Here is a 23,298-nt window from a genome sequence, read left to right on the forward strand (position 1 = left end):
AGAATGGCATTAAAGGTATTCATCATGAAATGGAATCACTTTAGAGATGGGCATGCAATGTGTATACCTCCCATGATGCTGCCGTGCAAAGTCAACATTTTCTGGTTCCTAACAAGGCGCTGTGGATCAGGCAGGAGAGACTGCCATAATGCACTTGCAAAGCAGGACTTGGGGCTGGCAGCCACCAGGCCCTTTGCTTTGCATGCACAGGCTCTAGGAGCCAAAGGGACTTTACAGCTGGACGACACCCGGTCTGTGGGATAGATGCTTTGACTTGGTACTTACCAGGGCCAACATGGCTGTTAAAGGACATTCAGAAATTCATCCCTTCATCACATCCTGCATTCCCTTGTAATAACTAGCTCTTTATCAGGGAGGAAATGAGACTTGATGAAAGCAGAGAGATTGCTATGTAGTTGAAGGGTAATATTAATTATACTCTGGATATGATGTTTGAAGCGGTAGCCACTGCCTTCTGCCAGCCAGGTTTGCTCAGCAGTACCATTCTCTGTTCAAACTACAATGCTACTTTATCTAGTTTTGTTTTTTTTTATTAGGCATGTAAATTTTTTTTAAATTACTTTGTTTTATTAATGTGGGCCAAACACTGAAGATTTGGAAGGGAGCTTGCAGTGGCCATTTCCATAACACAGCATTTCTCTTTCTCATACCTGACAAAATTCAGCATTCTTTTGACTGCTGCCTTGGCAAACAAGGCTAGAAGGTAGCTCCTTGTGAATTCTCTGCTGGAGAGCCCAGTATTACTGATCTCACCACAAGAGGTTAACTTCAGCAACTGAGGCTCACCTAAAATCCAGCCACTGGCAATGAATGAATGAAAGGCTAAAAACCGTAACAACTGAGATAAGGGGCAACATAATTCGTCTAACTTTGGTGAACTCCTGGGGTCTGAGTGACAGTGCCCTGGCACTAGGTACATTCGAAATTCACAGCGCGTTTTTGCAGAGAAAATATGTGGAATGTTTTGAACCTCTTTTCATGGTCTCCTACAGTAAACTTTGCTTCCCTCATCTTCTGCTGTAGAGCTAGAAGGAGGTAAAGAAAGGAGGGGGAGACAGAAGAAAAGAGCTTAGGTTTTCCCAGTTTATGGTCGCTCGACAGACACACAAACCCTGGAACAATTTCTAAAGGTACAGAACCTGCTGGAAGCAAATATGACTTAATATATTGTGATTTGCACAGGGAATTCTCTCCGTTGTTCCATCAACCTTGGTTCCTACAGGGGAAAATGCCAGTGGATAAAATGCTTGCTCTTTACAAAGGTGTAATATTCTAAAATGAGTGGTCTTAAAAAAATTAAGTCTGCCGATGACTTCTGTTTCTGCAATGTTGTTTCTGTTTTGAGGTTTTTTTGAGTCAGGTTTGTCCTAAATGTAATTTGGTTTGGTTTGGGTTTTTTTTGTGAATGAATTGCTGATGTAAAGGTGTGATGCTCTTGGTGGATTTGGCTTCACTGCAAAGATTATCTGTTCACTGGGAATTTTAGCAACTGACTTTTACACAATGGGAAATAAGGTCTAGATCCTTGTTCTGTGATGCCGATTTTTATTGAGTAGCCTTCTCACTGAGCTGGATGTGATTGCACAAGGAATGAGGCACTGGTCAGCCTGAGTAAGGTCATTGGTCCTTGCTGACTCTACCATTTTTCAGTTAATCTAGCTGAGGTTGAAACATCCCAGACAAACACTCTCTGTTTATAAACTTCTCCTTGCTCATGCAGGGGATCTGATGCATCTTGGATGAGCCAGACTCTCTGGATCTAATTCTTAATACTGTAAGTTGTCTGCATGTGTGTGGTTGATTTGAGGTGCTCAGGATGGATCTGTTGCATGTGCAGATCTGTTGCACTGGGCTCTGTGTGGCTCATGGACATCCAGGAATAAGTATGGGTTGTTGTAGTCTGGCCTTAAACTGCTTCTTTTGTTGTCTCTGCTGAGGAAGAACAGCTCTTTAACCCATCTTCATTTGCTATTTTCTGCAAGTCCTTTAAAAGGATTTCAGGCGACAAGGTTTCTCCGCAGGTGATTTTGTGAGGGAATGTGCTGAAACGTCTGTCTTGAACCATCAGCTGAACTGCTCTATGATTTGCAGGGGGTCCAGCTGCTTTGTGTGTCTGCCCATCAGTCCCTCCCCTAACAAATTCTTAGCCCACTGGTCACTGCCAATCAAATTTGATAATGAAATAGAGACCCCAGAGAGGCTTTTTCCTCTAATCTCTATGGAAATAGGGAACCAGCAGAGAGGCTACAGCCTCAATTCCATGTGTTTAGAGATCAAGCCAAATACTGGTAGGTTCTGCTCATCACAGACCTCTCTGCTGTGCATCAGCCTCCCAGCACTTTTGGTCAGACACAGTCTTGCCACTTTGCCACATGTTAAAAAACCAAAAATCACACTGGGTCTTAGAAGGTTGCGTGAACTGGAGGACTAGGCTGTTGAGGTTTTGTTGTACTCCTCTTTTCTGGATGCTTCCCAAGAGCCTCCATGGAAAAGCTGAAGGCAGGAATGGGAAGGACCTTTTGATTTAGAGCGGGCATGGACTGCTGTGAAGAAAGGCACAGCTTAGTTTAATGCAGCTGTAAGCCATGGATGGAAAATGCTGCTGTTGTAATTCTGGCAGTCAGCCTGTATGTGTGTGTAGATGCCCACGTTCTGGTGTAAAAATGTGTGTGCTTTTGCACCCCACTAAGGTGTACTGAAAAGAGTCTGTGTCTTAAAAAAATAGTGTAGTGTGAAAAGAAATCTGGGAAAAACAGGAAGGCTGAAATAAACCAAGGGTCTGCGACCTGTGTTGACACAATTATGAGTCAGTTCATACCTTTTGGTTCCCTCTATGTTTACAGGAGACTCTGTGTTTGACTATCCATCATCTGGTGTCTTACTAAAAGACTTGCTTAGTAAAGCCCTTTTTTCCCCTCCTTCTTGTGCACAGAAACAAAAATCAAAACACCTGAGAGAAAAACTGTTTTTTGATAAATAAACAAACACTGGAAACATCTTTATTAAAAGTGCCATTTAGCCAAGGAACTATTTTTTGGATTGTACTTAAAAGCAGCTTCTTTTCTCCTTTCTTTTTTTGTCCAAAATACACAACACGTTTTGCAGGGAGATTCAGTGGCCTTCATTGTGTGCTAATTAAATAGGCAAGTGGAACAGGGGTGCTACTCTAATACCTTTACAGGGCTCTGAGAGAGGCTTGTATACATATACTTGTATACTATGAATGGGTAATATATGTTTCTATTTGCGGACCTCTTCCTGGCTATATTTAATTGTATTAAACCAGCTAGCCCTTTGGAGGCCAGAATTGGCACTAGTGGCCCTTTCAATTGATGAAAACTGGTGTTTGAGACACTAGTGACAATGACTCACGTGATGGATGCTGCTTGTTGATGGTGTTCTGCTATCTTCAAAATTAACAGATGAAAGCTTAGCAAAAGAGATGTTTCAAGGGAAGGGAAAAATAGCAAGGCGCAGCTTTAAAAATGCCCACATTTGACAAACACGACATGAAGAGATGCCACAAGTTAGGGATACCCACTAGTTTAAAGGCCATCAGTAAACACAAATATAAGAAAAAGTTGTAATTTTAAAGGCCAGAGTGTCTTTTTGATGATAAAAGATTCTACATGTCTGTAAATATTTCTGAATGACGCAAAAGGTTCTGTTGGTTAAAAGTGTGGAATTTTTATTTATTTTGCTCAGACCCATTCTGTGCTTTTTTCTTCCATAAAAAAACTGCTTGGGTGAAAGAGTTCATTATTCTGATCTTTGGCAAATTTTCTTTCACAACTGTCCAAATGCTATGTAATAAATCAAGATTTTTTTTCCCCATAGATTGAAGTTTGTGGGGAAACTGCCACAGAATGTGTCTGCTGTTTGTTGCATAGAGTGATTTGTTGCATTATTGCAGAAAACTTTAACTCCTTCAGTAAAGCAGTTTCTGGTTGTGCATTGTACTCAGGTAGCAGGAGAACTCTGATGACTTGTTAAATACTTATATTCAGTGAGATTTCACAGTCAGAGAGATCAGCCCCATTAATACTAATTTTGCCATGCTTGGTTTAAAAAGAGAAAAAAAAAATCCCCCCTGTGCCATTTAACCCCTTTCGTGATATTTGCATCCCATTTGTCCAGGGTAAAAGTAGCTTGAGCTTCCAATTCCGGCAGGTTCTTTTCAGTGTTGTTAAAAATACACTTCTGTGTGAGAAATGCTTTGTAGAGATGGTTAACAGAGCAAGTGGGACAAAACTGAAGCCACAGAGTTCACATGCTCACTTTTTACAAAAACTGGCTCTTTTTTTCCCCCCACTTTTTTTTGGTATTGTACTTTTTCAGACATGATCAAGACCTTCACCTACATGATTTTTTTTCAGCCACTTTGGAATTAATCTGCCTGGAGGCATATTGATGGTGCAGGCTCTGCAATGGGATTCAGACCTACCTAAACAAGGTTTTTTGAGCTACAAGCATAGGCGCTGATAGCAATCAAGAAGCAACAGTATGGACATCAGTGACAGAGAGATGCTTGAGTTTTTATCCAGGTTCCTAGAAATGCTTTGCAGCCTACACTGAGCTCCATCCTGTGGCAGAGAGACTGCTAATATACCCTGGTTATCTCGTTTAAAGGGATCTTGGGCAACTCTGCTCTGCTCCACAGTGCTGGGACATCTTTCATGAATTCTCACCAGCAATTCCCAGGTTCCTTGGCTTCAGAGGTTTGCCAGCACTGCATAGATAAATGCATGGGTGAGGGGTCTTGGAAAAGTGTAAGTTTCCAGGCTTACTCATGAGGGAAGCTGCCTCTAAGAGATCAAGTGACAACATGGCAAATTGATGTTCATTGTAGGATAACTTGTCTGTGTAGTACGCTTGCCCCACTTCAGCTGGGGATGACGTCAGACCCAGGGGGTGTATCCAGTCGGGGAGTGGACATGTAGAAATACAGTGCATGTGCAGATCCCAAAATTTGAGACTGCGTGGTGGTGTCACCCATAAAGCTCAGGCACTGAAACTGGGAAAGAGAAGGCATCAAAAGCCTGGTTTGATCAAAACCACAAAGAAGTAGCCAATTTTCTCTCCATGAAGTTCTCCAGCTCTGATATATACCGTGATTAAAAAGCAGAGTTTAGAAATGTAATCCTGAAGCCAACAGATAGATCAAAGGAATGAATTGGAGCTTGCCTTCCACTGTAAATAACTGAGAACAACTGGTTATAACTTCTGTGATTGTCTTACAGGATTGGTCTGAATACTACACCTAATGCTGTTCTCATGGTTTTGGCTAAAACTAGAGTTTGAGGTTTTGAGAAATGCTTTTTGTAGAAAGCATCAGCTTTCCTTGGAAAAAAACCTTACATTTTTATTGGAAATAGTTTTTCAACAAATAGTCAGGATTCCGTGGCGTGAAATAATAGCAAGGGGAATTGTCTCCCCTTAGCTATCCAAATGTGTAGGCATATGGGTAGCTGTATCAGGAAGATGCTGGTGGTGTGTGTGTGCATACAGCCAGAGCTGAGTACTCAGCACGGAGCTCCACAACACCTCTGGGAGGTGCTAGGTTTTCTGCAAACCTGGAGAACTGGAATCAGTGGAGTGGAAAATGCTATCTAGTGAAAAAAAAAAAAAAAGGCCAACATACTGTATCATTGTTATACTATTCATTGAAATAAGTTTCCAGAGAAATTCATATCATTTAAGGCCCAAGCTGATAAACAAATAGGCTCACAAATAATTTTTCCTCCACACAGGGAGTCCCATTAAAATTGACAACAGATGGGGTTTTTTTTCAGCAATCAGAATTGTGCTCTGTATGAAGAAAGAATTTCCCACATATGTGCCCATAGATAACTGCATCATAAGATACAGTTCACTCACTATCAGCAGTGGCAAAGTGATAATCTTGCTGGTGTTCCTGCATCACCCAAGTGTCAGCTCCTAACCTAGGTGTTTGTTAGCAGCCCAGGATGCCTGTGTTTAGGGGATAGAGTGGGGCTCCCCAGATAAGTTGTTCTCTGTGGTGGTTGTCTGTGAGGTGGGTACAGAAAGAGCACAGAGGGAGAGGAACCCAAGAAGGACTGGAAGCAAAATTGGAAGAACTGCCAAAAGCTGCGGATTGGATTTATTGCTCTGGAAAAAGTTATGCAGATTTTTTTTGGATTAACATCAATGCAGAAAAAAACCCTCAAACTGATTTATTTCTAAAGAAGAAACAAAGTCCTTCCCCTTAACAGTCCCCACTCTGTACACTTCCCTTCCCCCTCACTTTCTTTTTTTCTTTCTTCTACAGTAGACACTACTTTCCCATCCTTGAGCCAAAAGGTCTCTGTTGCTCCTTCGAAGTACAGCTTATGCGGTCTTTCCAGCATAGACCTTGCCTTCAGCAGTACCCTGTAGTTTCTTGGATTTGACGTGCTGTCCCATATCATGAATACATCTAAATTAAATTAGATACTCTTCAGGGGCAGGAACTGGCCACATGATAGAAACTGTTCCAGCACATGAAATGATACGGCTGACGTCAAAACCATACTGTTTGTTTACAAAACCACAGTTGGTTCAGTTCCTTTCTTTAAAATTTTTCAGATTCAACTATAATTCTATCATAAACATAGGTTTCTAGTGCTCTAATGATGGACAAACAGAGCAATGTTTGGTGCCCTTGGAAGATTAGCTGTATCCAGTTTATAGCAATGGGTAGAACTGAGAAGGGTTGGGCTTTTTTTCTTGCAATTTTTTTTTAATGCCATCACAGAAAGTATGTGAAAAACAAGCTGTTTAGTAGTGAGACTCAAGACTAACACTGGGAGAACAGGCTGCTTGCAGGCTGCTTGTTCTTGACAGCTTCCAGGACGGGAAGGGGACGCAGGGGAAACGAGTTGAAATGATCTCAGCCCACATTCTATTTACAGAATTTATTTCACAAGACTTAATCCATTAAGTATTACCTTGGCAGTGGCAACCCAGAAAGAAACCAAGAAAGACATTGCTATTCTCCGTAAAGAACAGGCAGCAAAATCCACATCTCCTTACCAAACAGTGAGTCCACACCAGTCGCCATTCAACAGAAAGCCTCCAAAGGAAGAAATATTATCACTAAACCTCTGTATTTTTATTTTGTGGTAAAAAGACTGTATTTGGTGCAATAAATTAGTCTGTGCAAATTAAGAAGAAAAAAAAATACGCCACGACACACTTTGAATTTTTTCCAGAAGTTACTATAGGCATGTGCAGAAAAGGAATTAGAAGAAAACATATCCTTTAAAAAGATCCATTTCATCTTGTACAGAAAACAGAAGTAGATATTGTGAGCTGCAGGGTTTTTCATTATCTTATTAGGTAATATGAGTCATTAAGGCTAATTAATACTTATGCAGTGATTTGGAATTGTAAAATGCTATAGAAGTGCTCACAGGTCCTGCTAAATAGTAGTATTTGGTTGTTAAGGAAATTTATTTTAAAACCAATTTAGCATTTGCTGGATATGGGGAATGAGAGGTAGGGCTACATTTATAACAAAAACTGACTTCTTCATGGTGAACTCACTGGTAACTTTGCTACTGGTAGTGATGAGAAGAAGGTGGAAGGGCAAAGCAAGCTTCTGTTTTGGTTGACTCTGTTCAGCTCTGCTAGAGTCAGTGAGAAAGTTTCCCTTAAATTAAATTGTACAGGAGCCCTCTTATAATGAAAGGAGGGAACTCGGGGGGGCACAAGTTCTACCAGACCTCCATAGGGATGCTGTGAAGTGCACTTATGGGTGAGCAGCCTGAAATGCATTCAGGTTTTTAGGCATTAACGTAAGTTAGTGCTTGTTGAAGAAAATAACTCATTTGGAGCAGTTGGCAGAGGAAGCATTATTTTCACTCAGCTTCTGCTAGTTGTTATAGAGGCCTCCAGGACTGTGGCTGGGCTTTCTTTTAGGCTGTGCTAGAAGCAGTCATGCTAGGAGTATGGTATGTTGAAATGCTGCAGGTCAGTGTAGATCAACATAAGAGACTGAGGCCTCGTTTGAAACATTTTGTAACAAAAAATGGCTTTCTGAATTAAACCTGAAACCCAACATCTTTTTCTTTTATTTCCTCCTTCCATGCCTTTCTTTGGTGGAAAAAGGGCAGGAGAAAAAGAAACATCCTATTCTTTACTTAAAACCAGAAATAAGTGTTGGTCTTTATTTATATGAAAGTTCCCCAAAGTCCACAGAAAATTTTGAGTGAAGCAAAATTCACATTTATATACATATATGTATGATTTTGAATATCTGCAAAATATAAAAGCAATCTTGTACTTCTTTTTTCAATTTTATTTCTATCTTTGTAGCACTTCTTTTACTGAAGCACTCTTTGCCACAATGTGTACTTCTTTGTCATGAGGTGCACTTTTTTCATTGTGAAGGTCCTTGATCTGTGCACTTCAGTTCCACTGGATTAGTTATTTTTTCGTGACAGTGCAAATGGACAGTAAAATGAACGTAAATAAAATGTTTTATTTCAGTTTTAAATATAGTATAAGGCACTGCTAATAATTTCCTGGGTTAACAGGGTTGGTATTCATACTCCTTGTAAATCTATGTCTGAGGCGAGACTCCAGGTAAAGTGCCTTAATGCAAATTGGGCCCATTATTGTCCTAGTGCCCTTGATTTTTGGCTTTTGAGGAAAGGAGAGGTTGAGAGCTTTTAGGGTAATCCCCCACGCAACTTTTAATTCTGTTTTTGAGACATAGTGGGGGGGAATTCACATGGGGAATGTTAAAAGCCTGATTTTTGGTGGTTTGGCTGAAACCCTGAAGTCATTGAGAAATTCCATTTATTTTTCAGGTAATCTCTATATGCTGCTTTGAAAACACTTTGGAGGTGATAATTGGAAATATTTCTCTGTGCTCTGTAGATCAGAAATTGGCACATGGCCATGAATTCTGCTAAATATTGATATTAAAATAGAACCCCACTTGGCAGGGTTGAAGCAAGAGTTATGAGATCATTTCTGAATAGAGTTCCTGGTGATGCCAGTACTTTTATTTACTTATTAATCACATTTTTACCATGCTAAACTGATGCCAGGGAATTCTAAGACAAGTAAAATAAAAATACTCTCTGCCCTAAACTGTTGTCTTTTAGCTGAAGTAATGGAAAGGATGAGTGAAAGTCCAATGTAGGGAAGGGAACAAAATTATAAAGCAAGATGGTATAATGCAAACTGTGGAAAATCTCCTGAGTTTGGTGAGGAAGGTAGGTTGGTATTTGATTTTTTTTAAGAACTCCCTGTTGTCCTGGAATTGGTAAAGTACTGTGTAAAAATGGCTCAACAAAAAGCCTGAACTCTTTTAATGCTTGAGAGATATGTTATGGACCAAGACATTTAAGTCACAATTAAATTTAATGTATTAAGAAAAATGTGAAGAATTTTACCTTTTCAGAAGAATAATTGATTAATTCCAAAAGATGGGGAGTCACTATGGTATTAAATGACCTATAAAAGTATAATCTGTGCAAAGTTACAAACTTCTTTGTACCTGCCTGTTGTGGTTTAACCTGGCAGGCAGCTAAAAATCACACAGCCATTCGCTCACTCCCCAGTGGGATGGGGAGAGAATCGGAAAAAAAGGTGAAACTCATGGGTTGAGATAAGGACAATTTAATAGGATGAAAAAGGAAGGGAAAATACTAATAATGATCAAAGAATATACAAAACAAGTGGTGCACAATGCAATTGCTCACCATCCACTGACTGATTCCCAGCCAGTTCCTGAGCAGCAGCTGCTCCTCCCGCCGGCCAACTCCCCCCAGGTTTTTTGTTCAGCATGATGTCGTATGGTATGGAATATCCCTCTGGCCAGTTTGGGTCAGTATGAATGTCCTGGCTGTGTCCCCTCCCAGCTTCTTGTGCACCCCCAGCCTCCTTGCTAACTGGGCAGCCTGAGAAGCTGAAAAGTCCTTGACTAGGGTAAGCACTGCTCAGCAAGAACTAAACCATCAGTGTGTTATCAACATTATTCTCCTCCTAAATCCAAAACACGGCTCTATGCCAGCTACTAGGAAGAAAATTAACTCTATACCAGCTGAAAGCAGGACATTTCCAGATTCACCACCCTCCTGCCCTGCACCAGCATTATATTTGCACAGTGGCACCTCAAGATCTCTTCATGTCACATGGATTTTCTGCACTTGGACAAGTTAGGACAAGACAGTGTTGACAGATTGGTGAAGTCTGTTCTCATGAGCAACAGAACCTGGGTCAAGTGCATATAAGTACTTCCAATGTTGAAACAGTCCTCTACAAGTAAGTGCTTTCAGGCTTTCGTAACTCCTGGTTCAAAATATTTTTGGCATTTTTAAACATGGCTTATTGGGAAAAATGGTTTTGAGCACAGGAAGAATTTGGTGTAAGTCACTTCAGAAATATTCTGATCAGTCCAAACAAGCAATATTCAGCACCTGAGTATTACGTTCATTGCATTTGACCTTTCAGCATAGGTATAGTTTGTCTCATGAGCAGTGGCTTCAACACACTGAGCCTCAAGTGAGGCCTAAAAAGTAAATAAGAACACCCTGCAAAGGTACAACACTGACTCTAAAACACAAAAGAAAGAAACCTATGGTGGGGAACTTACTGAATAACATGGAATAGTTGATTTAATGTAGCAAAGTATGATATATTCATGCTGATCAGCTCTCCAACAGCCAAAGCCAACTGGCAACTATGCCACTTCAAGCAAGATACTTTTTAGATCTCTCTGGCTGAACCTGCTAAGCCTGAGCATGAGTAACTAGGTGGGATATCTTTGGGAAAGACCTCCATGCTGGTGACAGGTTGGGCCCCACATGGGAGAGAGCTAACCTGTGCCTGGGGTGGGAACGGGTCAGCACTGTTGGCTCCTGAAGGCCTCTGTGTGCCCCAGGTCTGTGCCCAAGGAGAATGGAAGACAGGAGAGCACGTGGGCTGGGGACCATGACTCTGTAGGTGAATAAGAGTACATCCCCTTTGCATAGTCAGTAGGAGTATTCTTGAGGCTTGTACTGCTTGGGTGATGAGAAAAAAGCCAGAGTGAAAAGAGCAGCTATTAAGCAGCCCTTGTATTGGGAGTGGACCTCATGACTGTCCTTAGCTTTCTTCCTCCAAGGTAGAGACTTTTTCCTTCTGAGATTTCTTTCATTCCTGCCCAGGAGACTGTGGGAGTCCCTGGGGCACCATAACCTCATTATCTTCTATGGAAAAAAACCCCGAACCTTCTAAAAATATTGTCTATGCCAATACTGTCTATGCCAGTGTGACTATGAATCAGCGGTCAGAGCTGTGAGGGAGAATTACAGCCTTTTCTCCCTGTTCTTTGCCATGGACAACCCCTAATCCTATGACTAGGGCTAATATCTTTTTTAGAATCTACTTCAAAGTCTCCTCGGGGGCCAGACCCTTTCTTACGAGTTAAAAATCAACTTCTTCACGTAAGATCTTAAGGAGTGGAAGGTGACAACACAAAGTTTCAAACTGTGTAGAGGAGCTGCCAACGCAAAGGTCACACAAGGTTGTGGTTACTCCCACTGCATGCTGCAAAGGGCTTCATGCATTAATATACACTGGGATTACAACAGGGCCAGCACAGACAGAGGGAAGACATGGATCCACCCTGTAGCCCTGTGGTTTTTGCAAGTTTTCTGGCACTGGCCTCTGTTCCAAATCCTAAAGGAGCTCTGATGGAGACCTGCCAGCCTGGTTCAAAAAAAGGGATAGGATTTTATTCTCAATAGCACTGTTGAACTACACGGAAGGTAACCATCACCCACAATCAGTTACTAGTAAGCACTTATAGACTGCTTGAAATCTATAAAGAGCTCTATAAGTGCTCACTGAAACTCATAGTTTAAGTCACATATTCCCTTATTTTCTCTTTTCTCATATGATGTGAGACCACTTGAAAACTTGTCCTTCTCCATCCCCAAGGAGAGACTATAGGTTTTTTTCCTAAACCCTAGTGATATTAGCCTTCTGTCTCACTAGTTGCTGGGGAGTGAAGATGCTAAATCACGTCTCCCAAAAAGCCTTTATCCTTCGTATAAATTAGCTGATAGCTTCCTCCTACTGATGCAAGTCAAACCAATGATTTAGCTGGCAGAACTGTGTGGAATTCTGCCTCATCTGGTTTTTTTTAATCTTCTATCAGCAAACTAGTATTTCCCTATCAAGTCCCCAGATCTGTCAGTTTTCCAGGGTTTCCCTTTTTGGTAGGCAGCAATAAGGAAGGGAATCTCATCTTGCTACCAACTCACCCACTTACAGCATGCATTGGGGAGGGATCAGAAACCCTCTCCTCTGACTGCCTCAGAGCAGAGAAAGCCTGGGGATTTCAGCTGGAGGCTCTGCCTGTGAGATACGGATCATCAAGACTTGAATTAGAGAGCAAATACACCCCTTTGCTTTTTTCCCCTTTGTTTAAGTGAATTTAAGTCCTGGTAACAGGTAATACACAGATAGCCCTTGAAAGAGAAGTGTTGTGTTTATCTCCCAGACAGGTGCAGTCTGATTTTCCTTGCTCTGCTCTGGTCCCTTCCAGGGTGGAGGTACAACGGCAACAGAGAGAATATTTCAGCACCCATGATCGCTCACTCTTGGCTGGCTCTGCAAGCCTGGATGCCAGTTGTGGTGGTGGGTTTTGCATAGCTGTGGGTTTGATACCAGTTTAGCTTGCCAACTGCCAGCATAAGCTGTGTAACTTGCAACTCTACAAATGCCATGCCAGCAGCTGTTTCTCACCCTACAGCATTTTAAATAATGCACATTTCCAGCTGCCTTCCCCTTCCTTCCCAATTTCAAAGCACAGTTTGTTGGTTTCATGTATTGCTCTGAGGTGCGTTCCCAGGCTGCGCAGTCTGTGTGCAAGGCAAAGCTGGTCAGGGGGCTGCAAGATTTGACACCAACTGTCCCTGCCCTCATCCTCCAGCACAGCTGTGTGTCAAAGCAGAAGAAATCCTCAGCTGTGAGGAGTCCTACAGTTTGTGGAATGCATTAATTAAACAAGCGTCTCTGGAAGAGGTAAAATGGTGGAGGACCTCTGCAGATAACTTGGCAGCTCCCTAATACAGTATTCACAGCTTTCTCAGGAAAAAAAAACTGAACAGCCTTTATAGAGGGTTTTTTAAAGCCCTACTTTTCAGTAGGAATGTAATTGAAGAACACTGTGAAGGCTGTGGGAGCATGCTGCTCACAAGCAGAGGAAAGATTAAATTCCAGTGCTTTGTTTGGGGTAGATTGCTGACCTTTGTCTTCAGCTTAAAGCCATCTGAAGAAAACCATTCCTGGCATATAGCAAGATGAGTTGCATTTGCTGGATTCTTTCTTGCGTACAGTGTAGTAGTTTAGTATGAATGTAGCAGGCAATAAGGAAAATTGAAAGTGTAATTCATTTTGGTTGGCATGAGGTAAGAGGAGAGGTGATTTCTTTTAAGGCACTAGAAGGCAAAGGGATCGGTGTTAAATATTTTAAGTGGGCTCTTGGAACAATCCCTTAACAGAATATTTTCTCCCCCTCTCTCTTTTACAACTGCAAGATCTATGTTTCCTGGTAGTTCTCTCTTTTTTTTAATTTATTTATAGACTTGAAAACCTTAATCAGAACACCATTACTTACCAGGTTATAAAAATCCTCTGTCCTCTGTCCCACAAAGTCAGTAAGTGTTTGTTTCTTCAGTTCAGTAACAGTTCCCCATTTGGCTTTCTGGGCAGCAATCAGCATCAGTACAATTTCTACCCACTGAGTCAATGTCTCAAGGCACAGCCTATTCCTGCCGTGCTACGACTAAGCACTTCCTAAATTTCTCCTCCCCCTTCAGAACCTGGGAAAGCAGATGGACCCTACAGGATGACCTGGAGGTCACGAAATCCAGGGTATTAGAGATGAAGTGGGGAAGTCCATTGCAGAGGAGACAACCCTTCCACCAGGAGTGTTTGCAGCTCCAGCTGCTCTCCAGCCCACACCGCTGAGCTGATACTGAGCTCTTCAAGTGATTGTAAGTGACATGGCCTGGGGTACGGAGACAGCAGATGTCTGGTATTTGGGTTGTTATGGCTCGGTGTTTTCCACTTGAGCTGAAACTCAACTGCTAGCTAATGACAATCACAGGGACCCTGTGCAGCACATGTCTCTAACAGGGCACTTGGGAAGAAAAAATCCATTGAAAAGTGTTGTGCTGCTCTCAGTCATTTGAAAGGGGAGATGGCAAAGGGATGAATCACCGTAGAGAGGTCCATATTCAAATGTCAGGCCCACGGTTTTCTCATCAGTTGTAAGGAGAAAACCATTTGACAAATCCAACTCAGCCCTGAACCTGAGTGACAAAAGAGCCCCCTTCAATTTGGCCTCTCATAAATGCTGTCTCTTTCATTACGTTTAAGTAAATCAGTTTTATTTCTCACCCCAGGCTTATAAACTCCAGTTATGTCCCTGAATTGTACTGGATTGGCCTGTCATTCAGCTGCCCTAGAGCATATCCAGTGCTGTCCATATGTGATGAACCTTCTGTCCCATCAAAGCTCTAAATATGAAAGAGAGCTAGGAATTACATGGATCTCCCATGGAAGTCTCTGGGGTCAGAAAGTTGGTGCTTGGCATCGCTCTGCAGCTTTGAAGAAGGGGAAGGCCATGTGAGCAATGTGCTGTAATAAATATAGCTGACCTATCTGAAAGAACTGCTGCAGACAAATAGTTACCTGTGGACTAGAGAAGGTTATCAGTCAACAGAAGCAATGTGGCCTCCAGGTCATATTCAGATCAAGCAGATCAGGGTCTGAGAATGGCAGAGCTATGGCCATGGTGACAGATCATTCAAAGCAATGGAAAGCACATACAAAAACTGTAATCTCTCAGGCAGCATGAGGCTGAGATGCCTCCATCCATTTCACCATGGAAACCCATCATCAAAAGGCAAAACGAAATCAAGAACAAAGCCAGCACCACAGCAGGCACTCTGTTTTTGCACTGGTGGAAGCTTTTGTCATCTCTTGATTGGGTAAACAGAAGTCCAGAGCCCTTCCCAAGCAGTCCATAAATTACAGGTGTAATTGCAGGTGGTTTAATGCAGTTTGCATGGGAACAGCCAGAAAAGAGTGGCAGCATAGGCTCATTAAGTAGCAGGAGCAACTAATGTTTCTGAAGCGTATCACCCAAACTGAAGATGAACATGCCATGGTGTTTCATGCTGTAGCCCATTGCAGCTGGGGTAGCCTAGTAGGCATTTGCTATCTCAAAGTGTACTTGCACTGTCATTTCATGGTATTGTATTCTACTTAAATAGAGTGCTACAAAGTAGGTCTTTCTTGGACCTCCTGGTCCCTAATTTGCAGCAAGCATAACTTATGCCCCTACTAATTTTAGAGAAAGGATTCTTCGAGGCTTCATTTCAGGCATTTCTTGTTATTAATGACCTATTGTAGCTCTTTGAAACTGCTTCTCTTACCCAGAACTCATCTGCCAGCTCCTCGTAGACACCAAGAATCATGGGATTCAAAAATTAAGTCAATGCCTTCAATGTTACCAGACTGATGTAGAGCTGTGCAGCTATGATGTGATATGGGACACAAGAAGTAAAAAGTGGTCTCTGTCTTAACTCTGGGAAGTAACAAACTCAGAGTTTGTTAATCAGTGATTTCTTACCTTCCCTTGATATGAGGAACACAGATATATTCCAATGAAATGTGGATACCTACATGGGAAATTTGGAGCTTAGTTAAATTTAAATTTAATTTAAAGCTTAAATTTAAAAGTGAGGGCCTTGCTTACTGAGCTATTAGAAGTCTTTGGGTTCCTCTTGAGTACAGGCTGAAGGACATGGTCGATTTCCGGTGATTTCAGTTATTTAATCAGAAAATTATGTGAAGTCTTGAGTGAAGAATACAGGAAAATCTGGTAAGAAACTGGGATAGGTCACACAAGTGTGCTGAATTGTGAAAAAAGAGAAGCAAACCATTTAAATTAGATTAATTGTCTGATCTGGAAAACTACACAGTATCACTGTTCCCAATGAAATATAAGAACTTTGTATGAATTCTTGAAATATCTTGGAATATGTGTAAAACCTTTAGCAACGATGGATGCAGAGGGGAATTATCTGAATATAAAAATGTGAGTATTATAATATTTTCAGTGAGGTTGTGCTGAGGGTAGGACCAGGCAAAAGAATGGATGAAATCAGACTGTCAACACAGGCACTTAATGCAAAGTGACTGCTGTCTTGGGTCTGTTCAGTGGAAGTATCATTTGTGAGAGACACAAGCAGATTATTCCATTCTAGAGCCAGGTCTTGCTACCCTTAGTGATCTAACCAATCATGCCTGATGAGAGTAACCAACACCATTTCTCCTAATTGTCCTGGGAATTTTATGTCTCCCTTCTGTCATATCTTTGCGGACTTGCTGCCTGTATTTGCACAAGCTATTTTCATTGAATAGCATAATTTGATTCTGGGAAAGTAAGCCAAAGAAAAGGCTTATGATACAGTTTAGCCTCCCTCCACATCCTAAATCAGGTTACTCTTGGGCAACTGACACTTAGAGAAGTTACCCTCATAATGTTTATTCCCTATCATGCAGTTATGAAAAGAAGTGCCCAATCCTATCCTATTGAATCTCAGACTCCCATGCTTCCTCACAGAATACAGCAATTTGCCAGAAACAGAGCCATGTTCACAGCTGCGCAGATCTTGGCAATGTTGATTGAAAGTCTTGACACCACTGGACTGTTGCTACTGCAAGTACTTCCTTGTGCCTGGAGAAGCTCTTCAGAAGTCAGCATATGGAGCTTTGCCATGCAATGGGGCAGTGGAGGAGAGTCAACTGCCCACTATTCTGTAAGATGAGTGGCAGTCTACAATTCGTGACTAAAACCAGTATCACAGAGCAGGCCATTTAGCCTACCTGGCGTACAGGAAAAACTGACTTATACCTTAATTTCAACTGAAGCATTCAGCAGTAGCCGTGTGATGAGTTGTCATCTTAATTCACCTGATGGCCTGATGGATTGTGAAGGCAAATAAGTAGTGATGAATGTAGCAGCAGCAATTAGATGCTGATGATTTTTTTTCCTTGAATATGTATCAGCAAACCCAAGAGTTTACTACTTAAAACTTGTCTCTTCCTCACTTTAAATAAACTAAAATGTAAATGCATATTTAAATGTTTTAGTTTTACATTTGATTTCTGAAGCTAGTTCTCCATAATCTCTTTGGTCAGCTCACAGCAGTCAGATAGGAAGCACTCTAGAAGAGTGTTAGGGAAATACTCTCCACCACCCTTTTTCACACAGTCTCTTGTACTGATCGAAGCTTAAGGTTTGAATCCTAGTTTTCTCTAAGTGGTAAACCTACTTAACCTTTGCTTGAAGAAGCAACATATATTGATAGCTAAATGTAAATGGCGTAGAATGCATCCTGAATGAATGTAGGATGCTCCAGCTTCTAACCTTGTCCGTTGTTGCTTTGTGGTTTTGCTCAGCTGACAGCCTTTTCAAACGTATTTTGTTTGCTAATTCAGTATATGACAGAAAGCAGTTGGAGTGTTGATAATATTTCAGCTGTGTTTTGCCTCCCAACACCCCATTGCAAAACCAATGCATCATGCAGGAACAAACACTATAAAATAATTAACTTCTGGTTATGACAATTTGCCTTCCTTTCTCCAAGGACAAGTCCTTTGATATTAAGTGTTGAATGCATAGTTTCGATACGCTTTGGTGCTTTCAATTCTTACTCCATGATTCAGATATTTTTATTTTCCAAGGCATTGATCATAGCAAATATCGCACATTTCTTCATCTACACAAAATCTCAATACCTCTTCTGTTGTTATTTAAGCCTTATATGTAGTGTACCTATTGAAAGTGCCGTTTGATGTCATCGTGTCTAATAGAGAAGCATACCAAGAGTATTTAGTTCAATTTTTAATTCTTCTTCTAAGGGGTCTTCTGATAATCATGGCCTGAAATAACTGGGGACTCGACTTACTGACTTTGGAGGGTTCTGGTGAGCCTATGAGTAGTAACAGTCTAAATTGTGTAACAATTAATTAGATAGCCTACATATTTTTAATAGTAGATTTAAATGTAGACTGCTAATACTTACAAAAAAATTAGATATTTCTTATGAGTTTCTCCATTAGATACAATTCCACAGTCTAACCTCAGCAGATGTGGAATAGTGTCTCCAGATGCTCTTAATATTTTCCATTCCAACTTCACTGATAGATTCAATATTCCCTTGTACAGTATAGTGCTACATCTGTTTGGCTACCAGTATTGCTATGGGCTGTGGCACACAGAAGTCAAAGTGCTATTTTTACTAAGTGCTTCACTACGATTGTGATGTTTATTATTTTAATATCCTTCTGAGATGTAAAAGTATTAAATAAGTCAATGATACGGCAGAGTGACTGACTTTGCCTGCAGAGTGTCTTGAAGTAATTTCTGCAAGGTTTTTCCAGTCTGCTTCCTTTCTTTTTAGCTTATATCTGTGGGTGGGCTATTTAAGGAAGATTGTTGTCTAGATACCAAATTTCAAGATCAGTGAACTTCCTTGAGCTTAAGCAGCACAAGAGTTTTACAGCTAATTTCAGATAGTGACATTCAAAATAGCAGTAGAATTCTTGTTAGAGACCTTCAGCAGTTATCAATGGAAAATAAACAGTTTGGCTAGTCCCTGTGAGTTCATAGATAGAATAGGATGGGAATATCATGGTATGAGTAAAAACAGGCACACACAAGGCATGTCTACACTAGTTTGCAAATGCCTGTGGGGTTCTGTCTGGAATAACAGAGGTCACACAGAATGAGCAAAAGCCCTAAAGCCTGTTTGGCTATCACATTCTTCCTGTCATTGCAATTCTGCTGAATTCAATGGAGTTAGACGAAGAAAACTGAAGTAAATGCCATGATGAGCCCAGCATTCAATTTTTATCTTCTTAAATATCATATTATCTCTCTGCTGGTTGGTGAATTGCCATAAGGCATACTAGTATCCTAACTTTGAGATTGGAAGGAGCCAACCTCTATGCCTATTTGAACAGGAAATATGCAAAGGAAATATGAGCAAAGGAAGAAAGAGAAGAGATTAGATTATATTAGATTAGATGAGATTAGATTAGATTGGGAGAGAGGAGGAGAGAGTAGCATGCAAGAAAACTAAAGATAGAGAGAGGCAGATAGATAGACAAGACCAGAAATAATGTTGTCTGAGCATGTAAAGCAATAGTACAGAAGGACAGCAGAAGAAAAGGGTGGGTACAAAAAGGAAAAAGAATAGACAATTATGAAATACTGTAAATGTGCAGTACATGTGTTTAGCTTTGTTTTAAGGCAAGTCAGCTATACTCACCATGTTGACTGTGTGATTCAAAAGTGGTTTGGCCTCTCCTAAAAAAAAAAGGGAAAGAAAATTCTCCTGGTCTTTGGCAGAGGATAAGGCAACAACCTTCCAAACACCCTCATTTCCTTTCATTTAAAGTCTGGCATTCAAAAAATGGGGAGGTTATCGTCACATTATGAGTGAGTTCATTTGAGAGCACAAACAGTACACACAAGGGAAGGTGGCCAACAGAACAGGGAGAAAGAGAGGCCTTTTGCAGACAATTTTTTTCCTGTGGAACATACCTGGGACCCTTTAAGGCAAAACATGCTTGCTTTCATCCACAACAAATGTTCTCCAAGTGCTATACCATATTTGGCAGTTGCAGCCACAGTCAACTTGACGCTTTCTGTTGCCCAGAACTGTAAATTCTGGTCTATGTAGTTTGCCATGTGTGGGACTATGAGATGAGATCTTTTAATTAAGCTTGTGTCTGCTCTGCTTGGACATTGCAGCCTATATGGCATTTCTTATTAGGAGTAGGATGTTAAATGTAGTTTCCTGGCCAAATTCCAGCCTGGGTGTTTATATTCTGCTTATTTAAATGCTGCTGTTGAATCATTATATGAGAGCAACTGTGGAGCTTGTCCTTTGCTAGCAATGAATATACCCCTAAGACCTGGAGGCACATAAACTCTCCTCTGAGGACCATGAATTCATGATTCACATTAATAGCAGGCAGCAGACCAGACCTTGTGGCTTTTTTTTTCTTTGTAATCTCAAGGTTTATTTGCTTACTCTTGCAGTATCATTGATTTTTCTACAGTGTTAGCGTCCCTGAATTATCACATGATGTATCTCCAGCATGCTGCTGTGCCATGGGTCCACATAATGGGTGAAGGATAAAAAACATATCTTCTAAATCAGTCCAGTTTCTGATATGCATATTTCTTAAGAGGCTTGTTTAGTCTGTTTCTGGTTTACCAGAGCATGTGGTTTTAGGGAGTCTCCTTCTTTACCTGAAAAAATCATGATTCTCTTCTGCTACATCAACAGTAGAAGTTGAACCTGAGAAGACTTGGAAGGTGTCTGCTACAGGCATCCAAAAGCAATGAATAGTTACACGTATTCTCTAAACCTTTCCACTGATGCAGGCAGGACTGCCCTGTTTTTCTGTGTTTATTCAGTGCCTAGCAGCACGCTCCCCCTCATATGATCTTGGTCCTGTGCCAGGATTAGGCATTAGCACAGTAAAGTAATCTTTATTAGTAATAATGTTACAAATTAATAACAGGAAGAGTGAACAAGGAGGCAGGACTTCACTTTTCCTGCTTTGCTCCTCTGGGAGATTTGTCAGGCAGATCTCTATTCCAGGAAGGCAATTCTGCAAGGATGGAGCAGAGATCTACTCCTCTCTTAGTCTCATATCAGTGAAGTAGCCACTGACTTCCCCTTGTAAAGAGGCTGAGCGGGGTACCCAGTATGCTGTACCCACTGCTCACACTACTTTCAATATTAAAATGCGCACATAGGAGTGCTTGAGTATTCCCACTGGAGTTTCCCACTTAAGGCTGATAGATAACCTAAACCATACCTTGATGAATTACAGAGTTCTTCTTCCACAGAGTCTACTTTGCTAATACTTTTCCCTCTTTACAGGCCAAACACAGGTATTTATTTAATTTGTAAAACTATTGATTGAATTGTCTTATTTTCTAAGTGCAAAGAGTGGTAGAAATTACAGAGCTGTAGAACGGTGGCTTGAATCGGCCATGTTGGGCATACTGACCTATTGAAAGGTAGTGAGGTTCTAGGTTTCACATAAAAGAGATGTGTACCATGGGGTGGAGAAGCAGTTATAGACGTCATTAAGGCCAAGTACGTGGGCATGGCATTTTATATTTCACGTTTATTTTTACTTGGAACATAATTCAAGAAGATAGTTCCACAGGTTATATTTTTTAGATAGTCCTGGGCCCAGCTGAGAAAAGGAAAACCTGTCATTTCCTCACAGTTGGGTAGTAGTGAACAGAACAACAATAGTTTCTAAGGGGGGAACTGAAGACTCAAGCCTTCTTACATAGTTTAATTGGAGGCTGGAGTTCACACATGAAGAACAAGTCTTTACATGTGTTCTCCAAACAACAGAACAGAAATACTGTGTTGTAACTCCCATAACATGTAACACTGTTTCCTGTCAGTTTACTGCATGCTATTACTAGCAGAATGCAACACCATAGATTTAATACCAGATTCATTGCGTGAAGTAAACACACCCAACCAACCTCAAATTGCCTTCAGATCCCTTGACTGACAAACAGTAGACCTGAACGTCTGTTTTGCACAGGGGATGGCTCCACTAAGAAGGTCAAAGTTATGCCAAGACTGATGTTGGTCATGCAACAGGCAGTAAAATTATCTTATCCTGCAAGTGCTACTTCCTACATTTTCTTCTTGATTTCATCTCCACAGATGAGATCAGTGGAAAGGACGATGGGGAGGGAATAGCATGGAGATTGCAAAACATGCTGGGAGAAATGTACTTTTCCATGCATGTCTTGCTATAGGCAGCTACCCAAAGCAACAAATCCAGGTGCCAATGAAACTTTCCATTGACTAAAGTGGGTTGAAGGGCAGCAGTAACGACTCACAATTCAGTCTCTTCTGAGGCCACAACACAAGGTCCCATACAATATTTTTAACTGCAAATTATTCCAAAATCTCTCTGAGAACATATTCTGTAGTTCATGCTGTATATCCGTAGCAAGGATTTAGAAGGAAAATGGGTTATTGGCACCTAATTTACATTTTATGTTTTATCCTTCCTGGCAAGTTAAAGCTGTGGTCAATGCTTCGCCCCAAATGGCCTTTCATTACTCAGGCTGTCCAGACATTCATAACCTTATGAGTCCTTACCAAAGAGGTTCATACTTGTGCCAGAAATATTAAGAGAAGAGAGCGCTCATGTGGAATATGCATAATGTAAGAACTAAATGGAGTTCAAGGAAAGTAAGGTAATATTAATCCCTGATAAGCAGATAGAGATGCTTAATTATTATAAATCATAAAACTATACAAAACATGGCAAAAATCTTATGAAGTCTCTCTTTCCTCATATTCAGCTGTTTTATGTGTATCTATTTAGGCTGAAAAAATATCTAGAAAAGAAGATACTTGTGTTTTGAATCCCATATAACCCTCAAAGATAGCATCCTCTTTGAATTTTCCAGCCTTCTGAATTTGGTGAGACTACTCACAGGTCAAGGTCCTGAAACATCAGCAGGCAGGACAGAACTGGCCCTGTAACACATCATAAAGACACTCCTCCCAAAGCCAAACCTTCTGAGTAAGCGTTGCTGTTACTAGTGGGCTGGGTAGCACCATCCATTATTAAAGTTGACTAATTTTGGACATTATAAGTTTAAGATTTTGAAATGATGGATGTTTTCTGTGCTTTTTTTTTTATTAAAAGCAACAGGCTGAAAGTGGGAGCCAAGATCAAAAAGACAAAGAAGCAGCATCAGTCCACTGAGGGCATGAGCACTGGGGACTTGCCATCACTGTAACTATTCCCTTAAATATTCAGGCTAAATGCAAGATAGTTTATTCCACTTTCAGATGAGGTTAGTTACAATGAATATTTCTGAGGGAGTTCACAAAGTTTAACTATTTTGCTGCAACTCATCTACCTATACATCCTCTTAGTCAAAAAGAAAAGAGACCATCTAGGGTACATTTCAGGGAAGGATCCCATCTTGAGGATCTCTGAATGTTTTTCCCTCCAGTGAAAGAAACTAGCCACTTCAGACTGAGATGCAAACTCTTAGCAGATGACTCCCAAAGGAAGTCCACTTGCAGAGCTGTTATAGAGCCGTGGGTATGCAGTAAATTTGTATCCCACTTGTACTGCTGCATACTATCTTGCCGGTGTAGGCCAAGGTACTGCTTCATACTATTT

The 23,298-nt window shown here is 40.9% G+C and overlaps 1 protein-coding gene across 1 annotated transcript in view; it reads left to right on the forward strand.

Moving 5' to 3' along the window:
• GRK5 (G protein-coupled receptor kinase 5) overlaps window positions 1–23,298 on the forward strand; it is a 174,378-nt gene that overhangs the window by 73,428 nt on the left and 77,652 nt on the right. The window lies entirely within an intron of this gene.

The sequence above is a fragment of the Egretta garzetta genome, unplaced genomic scaffold, assembly GCF_000687185.1.
Source record: "Egretta garzetta isolate BGI_Z169 unplaced genomic scaffold, ASM68718v1 scaffold486, whole genome shotgun sequence".
NCBI lineage: Eukaryota > Metazoa > Chordata > Aves > Pelecaniformes > Ardeidae > Egretta > Egretta garzetta.